This window comes from Jaculus jaculus, chromosome 9, assembly GCF_020740685.1.
Source record: "Jaculus jaculus isolate mJacJac1 chromosome 9, mJacJac1.mat.Y.cur, whole genome shotgun sequence".
Lineage (NCBI taxonomy): Eukaryota > Metazoa > Chordata > Mammalia > Rodentia > Dipodidae > Jaculus > Jaculus jaculus.
In genome coordinates this window covers 106373473-106383306 of record NC_059110.1, presented here as the reverse complement: position 1 = coordinate 106383306, position 9834 = coordinate 106373473, and the positions used below count along the sequence as shown (strand labels likewise).

The window sequence follows — 9834 nt, the reverse complement described above, 5'->3', positions numbered from 1 at the left end:
CACATCCCCACACCCATTCTCACACCCACACTGGCTTGTGCAGTTGACGGCCCAACAAGCAGAGCTGGAGGGACAGTGCAGGAAGCTCGGCGGCTGCGGAGAGGCCCCGGTGCCACTTCTCGACCCTTCATTCCCAGCCCGGGTGCCTAGGATTGGGAGCTCAGCCCTTACTGTTTCATGGGCCACTCCTCGTCTTAACGTACCACAAGAGGCAAGAGAATAAAAGGGGACCAAGCATGTCAGCCCAGCACTTGGAAGCCTGAGGAAAGAGGATCATCATGAGTTTGAAGCCAGACTGGTCTACATAATGAGTGACAGATCAGCCTGGGCTGGAGGGAGACTCTAGTTCAAAACAAAAATTGATTAGAGCTGGAGAGAGGGATTAGTGGTGAAGGCACTTGCCTGCAAAGCCTCAGGACCCACTCTCAATTCCCCAGTACCCACGTAAGCCAGATGCACAAGGTGGTGCATGAGTCTGGAGTTTGTTTGAAGTGGCTAGAGGCCCTGGAGCACCTATTCTCTCTCTCAAATAAATAAATAAAAATAAAAACTTAAAAACTGAAGAGCAAAGAGCTTTTGTGCTTAGTATGAAACATGAAAGACACAAAACAACCTTCCCAGTGGTCATAAGCAATCATTTCGCACCATGGCCCTCGTAAGAGGAGAAGCAGCTGGTGTTTATGGATGAGTAGAACTCAGTTCCAGTGAGACTTCCACAGATGGTGACAGATCCCTGTCCCAGGCCTCCCAGGAGGTGCTTCCCTCTGACCAATCAGATGTCCCGCTGCAGGGCTCATTGTTTCCATTACTAAGTGTTAAGAGCACTTACCCGTGCATTATCTCATCAGGCATCTGCCATCCTGTACCATGTATGTCACTCACCTCCACTTAATAGTCTCCTGGTTTCAGAGATGATGAAGCAGGTTCAGGGAGGTGACAAGATTTGCCAAGATCCCTGAACAAGCAGGGACCAAGCTTGGGTGGGCCCCTGGGACTCTAAAACCCATACTTTCAACCACATGTATAATGTCCTCTGCCATAGATAAGGGATGGTCAAGTATGGTTCATTCTCATTTTTTTTTCTTTTTTTTTCGAGGTAGGGTTTCACTGTGGCCCAGGCTGACTTGGAATTCACTATGGAATCTAAGGGTGGCCTTGAACTCACAGCGGTCCTCCTACCTCTGCCTCCCAAGTGCAGGGATTAAAGACATACACCACTTTGCCTGACTGGGTGGTTTTTTTTTTTTTTGGTTGTTTTATTTTTGCTTTCTTTTTAATTATTTTTATTTACTTATTTGAGAGAGAGAGAAAGAGGCAGAGAGATGAAGAGAGAGAGAAAGAGAAAATGAGCGCACCAGTGCATGCAGCCACTGCAAATGAACTCCAGATACATGCATCTGGCTTATGTGGGTCCTGGGGAATCAAACCTGGGTTCTTTGGCTTTGCAGGCAAGCACCTTAACCGTTAAGCCTTCTCTCCAGCGCCCCCCCTTTTTTGAGACAGGGTCTCCCTATGTAGCCTAAACTGGCCCTGAACTTGCTATCCTCCTGCCTCAGCCTCTCCAGTGCTGAGATTATAGACATGTACCAACCACTACACCCAGCTCAAAGCCTCATTTAAAAAAATTTATTCATTTATTTGCAAACACACACACAGAAAGAGAGAGAGAGAGAATGGGCACACCAGGGCCTCTAGCTACTGCAAACAAACTTCAGATGCATGCACCACTTTATGCATCTGGCTTTACATGGGTCCTGGGGAATCGAACCCGGGTTGCTAGGCTTTGCAGGTGAGCACGTACCTTAGCTGCTGTGTCATCTCTCCAGCCCCCAAAGCCTTGTTTCCTTATTTTGTTTATTTTTTAATTTATGCTCAAACTGGACAATATTTCAGGCATCCAAAAAGGCAAACTCAACAGGACAGAACAGTTGAGCTTCACGAAGACTTAGTACCTGAGCCGGGCCAGGGTGTGGTGATGAGGAGGGAAGATACCTGGCTTTGGATAATGAACACACACTTTCTACCAATACCACCTTTTGCAAGGGTGGAACACCCTGTGAGCTCTTCCATCACAAAACCTGTAAGGCTCTATCCTTAAAGGCTGGAAAGCAAGTAAGATGACCCTTAGAGGGAGCGTCTAGCCCTAGGAGGTTTCCAGGATAAGTGTTAAACTGGGAAAGAAAAAAAAAAACACCAAACCAGTCTTGAAAGACAGGAATTAGAGCCTCTGCTCTGGTCTTGCACAACTTAATCCCTCCCTCGCTGCTTTTGCCCTTGGATTTCCAACCTGCCCTCCCCTCTGGTCCCTGGGTTTGCTGAATAAGGAAGTCCTACCCCATCTCTCTTTCATAATGTTTCCATACAAAGCTTGGAACTGTGCAAAAATAAATTAATTAAAACTGTCCAAGTTCAAGGGCAGCTTCTCCAAGGAGGAGCGATGAGCTGGCAGCGGGTTTCGGGTTCCCTCCGCCTTCCCCCCAAGGCTCAGCCGTGCACATTCCTGCTGGTGTGCACACATGTCAGCTGAGAAGGGCCCTGTCCAAGTTCTTCCTCTCAGTCTCCCGTCTCTCCCTTGGAGCTGGACATTCTGGGGCACCAGGCTTCCCCAGGGACTTGAGTGAACACCTGATCCTATCTTCATGACTTAGTAACTCCTCCTAGTCTAGAACACCTTGGAGAAGCACAGTATCGCCTTGCATGGTCTATACCTCACTACTGCCCAGGGATAATATGGCTCGCACACTATTGTGGCTTCTTGAGAGGTACCGAATGTTTATGCGTGTGTCACCGGCACTTCCTGGCCCATCAGGTGTTTGGTGAATGAATGTGTCGAGTGAATGAACCCAGTGGCTGTTTCATCATATCTCACCTGTCTGAGCAAGAGTTTAGGGACAAGAAGGAAATCTGAGCCCAGAGGGGCAATCTGAGTCCACACAACTCTTGTGCTATGAAAAGTACTGGTAAAGCCCTGGACCAAAGGCTTCAGAATGTGAAGTGTCACAGTTAGTTGTCAAAGAGTCTAGTCATCCAAAAAGTAGCAGCGATGTGTGCGGGTGAGCTGGCATGCGGCCCTCAAACTCCTACCTTATAAAACATTCCCCTAGCCTAATTGTGCCTGGCCAAGGTTGATATTAAAACGAGTTTGGGGTTGCTGAGCAAACAAGCACTTATAGGAGAAAGAAACTTGGAGTAAAGTACATTTTAGATGACTTCTACTTAAGCAAGGGTATAAAGTTGATCTATTGAAGGCAACCATTGTAAAAAAGGCCATGGCAATAAATCTCCATGGTGCAAATCCAGCCGTCTCCTGGTTCTCATTGTCACAAGCGCTCTGCCTCTATTTCTTCATTTGTAACTGCAGGAAGTGATACAACTTCCAGAGGGATGCGATGAAGTTGAAGTGAGTTAAAACACACACGTGGGTCCTAGGCCGAAGGATCAGTGAGTAAAGCTTGTAGTGCAAGAATGAGAGCCTGAGTTTGAACCCCCAGCGCTCACATGAAAACGCTGGCCATGGTGGCTCGTGCCTCTAATCCCAGTGCCAGGAAGGCAGAGGCAGGCGGACCTCTAGGGCCTACCGGCTAGTTAGTCCAGTGAATTGGGCAGCTCTAGGTTCAGTGAGAGATCCTATCTCAAAAAAAATAAGGTGGAGACACAAGACCATCTAATAGGAGGAAAAGATCATGACATCAAAATAAAAGAGAGACTGATTGAGAGGGGGAGGGGATATGATGGAGAATGGAGTTTCAAAGGGTAAGGTGAGGGGAGGGAGGGCATTACCATGGGATTTTTTTGTTTGTTTGTTTTTTTGAGGTAGGGTCTTACTCTAGCCCAGGCTGACCTGGAATTCACTATGGAGTCTCAGGGTGGCCTTGAACTCACAGCGGTCCTCCTACCTCTGCCTCCCAAGTGCTGGGATTAAAGGTATGTGCCACCACGACCAGCTTCCATGGGATATTCTTTATAAACATGGAAGTTGCTAATAAAAAAAAAACATTTTGAAAAGAAAAAAAAAATAAGGCAAGAAGCCAGGCTTAGTGATGCATACTTTTAATCCTAGCACTTGGGAGGCTGAGATAGGAGGATCTCCATGAATGTGAAACTAGCCTGGGCCTATTGAGTGAGTTCCAGGTCAGCATGGGCTATAATGAGTCTCTTCCTCAAGAACAGCAACAGGGCTGGAGAGATGGCTTAGTAGTTAAGGTACTTGCCTTCGAGGACTCAGGACCCAGGTTCAATTTCCCCAGGACCTGCCTCAGCCAGACACACAAAGTGACACACGCATTGGGAGTTTCTTTGCAGTGGTGAAAGGCCCTGGTGTGCCCATCTCTACCCCTCCCTCCCTCTCACTCCTTGCAAATAAATAAATGAATGAATAAATGAAATATGTTTTCTTTTTTCTTAAAAAAAAAAAAAAAACAGCCAGCAACAGCAAACATAGTGGAGAGCAACAGAGGAGGACTCACGATATTGGCCTCTGGTCTACATTCATGAACATTTGCACACACATATGTGCACACACACATGGGAAAACACATCTATTCTTTCTTTCTTTCTTTCTTTTGGTTTTCCAAGGTAGGATCTGGTCTCACCCTAGCCCAGGCTGACCTGGAATTCACTATGTAGTCTCAGGGTGGCCTCACACTCTAGGTGATCCTCCTACCTCTGCCTCCCAAGAGCTGGGATTAAAGGAGTGTGCCACCACGCCCGGCTCTATTCTTTCATTTTTAGTGTTATTTATTTATTTATTTATTTTGGTTTTTTGAGGTAGGGTCTCACTCTGGTCCAGGATGCCTGGAATTAACTCTGTCATCTCAGGGTGGTCTTGAACTCATGGCGATCCTCCTACCTCTGCCTCCCAGGTGCTGGGATTAAAGGTGGGCACCACCACACCCAGCTAGTGTTATTTTTTTTTTAAGGTTTTTGTTTATTTATTTGATTATTTGAGAGTGACAGAGAGAGAAAGAGGCAGATAGAGAGTGAGAGAGAGAATGGGCGCGCCAGGGCTTCCAGCCACTGCAAACGAACTCCAGATGCGAGTGCCCCCTTGTGCATCTGGCTAACGTGGGACCTGGGGAACTGAGCCTCGAACCGGGGTCCTTAGGCTTCACAGGCAAGTGCTTAACCGCTATGCCATCTCTCCAGCCCGTAGTGTTATTTTTTAAATTAATGAATTATTTATTTATTTTATTTGAGAGAGAGAGAGAAAGAAAGAGACAGATATATACAGAGAGAATAGGCATGCCAGGGCCTCCAGGGCTTATGTGGGCCCTAGGGAATCGAACCTGGATCCTTTGGCATTGTAGGCAAGCACCTTAACTGCTAAGCCATCTCTCCAGCCCTATTCTTTTACTTTTATTTTTCTGAGGCACAGTCTCTCTCTAGCCCAGACTGAGCTGTAACTCACTGTATAGCCCAGACTGGCCTTAAACTCATGAGGATCCTTCTATCATAGCCTCCTGAGCGCTGGGACCAAAGGCATGTGTTGCCATGCCTGGCTTAGAACATTATGTGTGTGTGTGTGTGTGTGTGTGTGTGTGTGTGTGTGTGTGTGTGTGTGTGTATCCATATATACTTACATATCTATACCTATCTATCTACCTATACACACACACATCACATAAACACAAAAGGTGTCTAAGTGCTTAGAGCAACATGTGGCACATTGTCAATGCTACATAAGTGCTAACTGTTATGAATGCTGAGTTTATGCCGCTGATCAGTCCCTCTTGAGTCCCCAAGACTTTTATAATGTCAAGTTGCCATCCTTCAAACAAGCAGCACATAGACTCTCCATCCTCTTTCAAAATTTTAAAATCTGGGGCTGAAGAGATGACTTAGTGGCTAAGGCACTTGCCTGCAAAGCCCAAGGACCCAGGTTCAATTCTCCAGGTCCCATGTAAGCCAGATGCATAAGGTGGCACATGCATCTGGAGTTTGTTTGCAGTGGCTAAAAGCCCTAGCACGCCCATTCTCTCTCTCTGTCTGTCTCAAAAAAAAAAAAGGTGGGGGGCTGGAGAGATGGCTTAGTGGTTAAACACTTCACTTCCGTGAAGTGTAAGGACCCTGGTTCAAGGCTCAATTCCCCAGGACCCACATAAACCAGATGCACAGGGGGTTGCATGCGTCTGGAGTTCATTTGCAGTGGCCCAAGGCCCTGGCACACCCATTCTCTCTCTCTCTATCTGCCTCTTTCTCTCTGTCTGTTGCTCTCAAATAAAAGAAAAGAAAAGAAAAGAAAAGAAAAGAAAAGAAAAGAAAAGAAAAGAAAAGAAAAGAAAAGAGCAAACTTTCAAAATCTGGAAGAAGACACAGTCCTCAGGAAATCAGGAAACTGATGCGTCCCCTGGTTCTGGAACTTCTGCAAAGCTTCCACCAAGGGAACTGGTCTCAGAGCCTATCCCAGGGCTCTGTGTGTTGTGTTCTCCTCTCCCCCAGACCCCAAAGGGAAGGCAGAGATGGAACACATACCCATCACCGAGCCTTCCAGATGTGCCATCTCTCCAGTCCTTTTCACAGAACCCTAAAGGTCAGGTATGGCAGCACATACCTATAATTCCAGCACTTTGGAGGTAGAGGTGGAGGATCAAGAGGTCAAAATCAGCCTTGGCTACATAGTGAGCTTGAACATAACCTGAACTACATTGATACCCTGTCTCACAGAACAAAGCACAAGCCGGGTGTGGTGGAGCACATCTTTAATCCCAGCACTCAGGAGGCAGAGGTGGGAGGATCGCCGAGAGCTCGCGAGGCCACCCTGAGACTACATAGTGAATTCCAGGTCATCTTGGGCTAGAGCTAGACCTTACCTTGAGAAACGAAACAAAACAAAACAAAAACACTTGGGGCTGGAAGATGGCTCAGTGGCTAAAGGTACTTGCTTGCAAAGCCTGATGACCTGAATTAAATTCCCCAAACACCAACATAAAGCCAAATGCAAAAACGGTCACAATGGGGCTAGAGAGGTGGTTCAGAAGTTATGGTACTTGCCTGCAAAGCTTAAGGAGCCAGGTTTGATTTCCCAGTCCTCATAGAAAGCCAGATGCACAGTGACTCATGCATCTGGAATTTGCAGAGGCTGGGGGCACTATCATGCCCTTTCTCTCTCTCTCTCTCTTTTCCTGTCTTTCTTCTCTCTCTCTGCTTACAAATGACTAAAATACATAAAAAATGGCAAAATGCTGGGCATGGTGGTGCCTGCCTTTAATCTCAGTGCTTAGGAGGCACAGGAAGAAGGATCATGCTGTGAGTTCAAGGCCAGCTTGTGACTACATAATGAATTCCAGTTCAGTCTGGGCTAGAAAATGACCTTATCTCAAAAATAAGTAAATAAAATAATATTTTAAAAAAACCAACCAACCAACCAACAAACAAAAAAGGGCTCAAGGTTGGGCATAGTGATGCATGCCTTTAGTCCCAGCACTGGGGAGGTAGGAACATCACTGTGAGTTCAAGGCTAGCCTGGGGCTACAGAGAGAGTTCCAGGTCAGCTTGGGCTAAAGTGGGACCCTACCTCAAAAAAAAAAATGGCACAAGCATCTGGCATTCGTTTACACCAGGCAAGAGACCCTTGCATACCTATTCTCTCTCTCTTTCACACACACACACCACACATGTGCAAATAAATAAAAATTAGGGCACACTCTCCTGTGGCTATTGTCCACCTTATGTTGCCCAGGGGGTGATGTCCACCCTCTGCTCATGCCATCATTTTCCCCTGCCATCATGGAGCTTCCCCTTGAGCCTATAAGCCAAAATAAATCTCTTTTTCTCACAAGCTGCTCTTGGTTGGGTGATTTCTACTAGCAATGCGAACCTGACTGCAACAGTAATGTTGGTACTAAGGAGTGGGATTGCTGCTAGACACCTGACTGCGTAGCTTTGGCCTTTTGAAGCTGATTTTCAAGAAGAATGTGGAAGGATTTGAAACCTTGGCCTAAGAGATGCCCTTCAGTGCTGTAAGTACAGCCTGATGGACTATTCTGGTCAGAGTTGAAAGACCTGAATGCAGTAAGAACTATGGTCTGTGAGGTCTGGCTTAAGAGGGTGAGAAAGAGCTTTGCTTGGACTGGGCCAGCAGTTTGTGAGAGGCTTGCGGTTATGCCCAGGTCCTGAGAAGTTGTGCAGGGTTGCTTTGCATAGAAATGAACTGGTGTGAGCAGAGGGATACGGCACAGAAAGAAAAATCTTTGGGTGAACTGTTGCCCATTCAGCTGCAATTGAGATTACAACCTTTGAGAGTGGGCCAGCTGACCTACACTGGGGAACAGGAAGAATGTAGACTCTTTTGAATGGGTCTGAGTGCTCAAGGAGTGTCCTATTCTTCAAAATCTGCTTTATTCCCCCCTGGATTAACAAATTCGCACCCTACCTGGTACTGCGGAGCATAAGAAATGCAGGGAAGAGATATTGAACTCGAGTTGGAAGAGGCGAGTCCGGTCTCAAAATGGAGGGCCATGAACCAAAAGAACCAGAGCAGTCGAGGAAGCTGTTGATTGGTGGTCTGAGCTTTGACACTACAGATGACAGTTTGAGAGAACATTTTGAGAAATGGGGCACACTCACAGATTGTGTGGTCATGAGAGACCCCGAACAGAGCGCTCCAGAGGCTTTGGCTTTGTGACTTACTCATGTGTTGAAGAGGTGGATGCGGCAACGTGTGCTCAGCCACACAAGGTTGATGGGCGTGCAGTGGAACCAAAGAGAGCTGTTTCTAGAGAGGATTCTGTAAAGCCTGGTGCCCATTTGACAGTGAAGAAAATTTTTGTTGGTGGTATTAAAGAAGACACAGAAGAGTGTAATCTGAGAGACTACTTTGAAAAGGATGGCAAAATTGAAACCATAGAAGTGATGGAAGACAGGCAGAGTGGAAAAAAGAGAGGATTTGCTTTTGTGACTTGCGATGCTCATGAGACAGTTGACAAAATTGTTCAGAAATATCACCCTATTAATTAGCATAATTGTGAAGTGAAAAGGGCCCTTTCTAAGCAAGAGATGCAGTCGGCTGGGTCACAGAGAGGTCGTGGAGGTGGATCTGGCAACTTTATGGGTCGTGGTGGAAACTTTGGAGGTGGTGGAGGTAATTTTGGTCGTGGCGGAAACTTTGGCGGAGGTGGCTCTGGTGGTGGAGGGGGTGGCAGCAGAGGGAGTTATGGTGGAGGTGACAGAGGTTATAATGGATTTGGAGGTGATGGTGGCAACTATGGTGGTGGTCCTGGTCATAGTAGTAGAGGAGGCTATGGTGGTGGTGGACCAGGATATGGAAACCAAGGTGGTGGATATGGTGGTGGAGGAGGAGGATACGGTGGTTACAATGAAGGAGGAAATTTTGGTGGCAGTAACTATGGTGGAGGTGGGAACTACAATGATTTCAGAAATTATAGTGGACAACAGCAGTCAAATTATAGACCCATGAAGGGGGGCAGTTTTGGTGGAAGAAGCTCTGGCAGTCCCTATGCTGGTAGTTATGGATCTGGTGGTGGAAGTGGGGGATATGGTAGCAGAAGGTTTTAAAAACAGCAGAAAAGGGCTACAGTTCTTAGCAGAAGAGAGTGCGAGGGGTTGTCAGGAAAGCACTGGGTACTTTGAGACAGTCGTCCCAAATGCATTAGAGGAACTGTAACAATCTGCCACAGAAGGAGCGATGATCTGTAGTCAGGAAAGTTGCTGCAGCTTAAACAGGAAACCCCTCTTGTTCAGGACTGTCCCAGCCACAGTTTTCAGAAAGTGCAGCTATTGATAAAATGCAATGCAGTGTCAATTAGATGTACATTCCTGAGGTCTTTCATCTGTTGTAGCTTTGTCTTTCTTTTTCTTTCATTACAGGTATATTGC

At 46.7% G+C, this 9834-nt stretch overlaps 1 pseudogene; it reads left to right on the top strand.

Annotated features, from left to right (window-relative positions):
- The first annotated feature begins 8446 nt into the window (after nt 1-8446).
- Nucleotides 8447-9547, top strand: LOC101602294 (annotated as a pseudogene).
- Nucleotides 9548-9834: the final 287 nt, after the last annotated feature.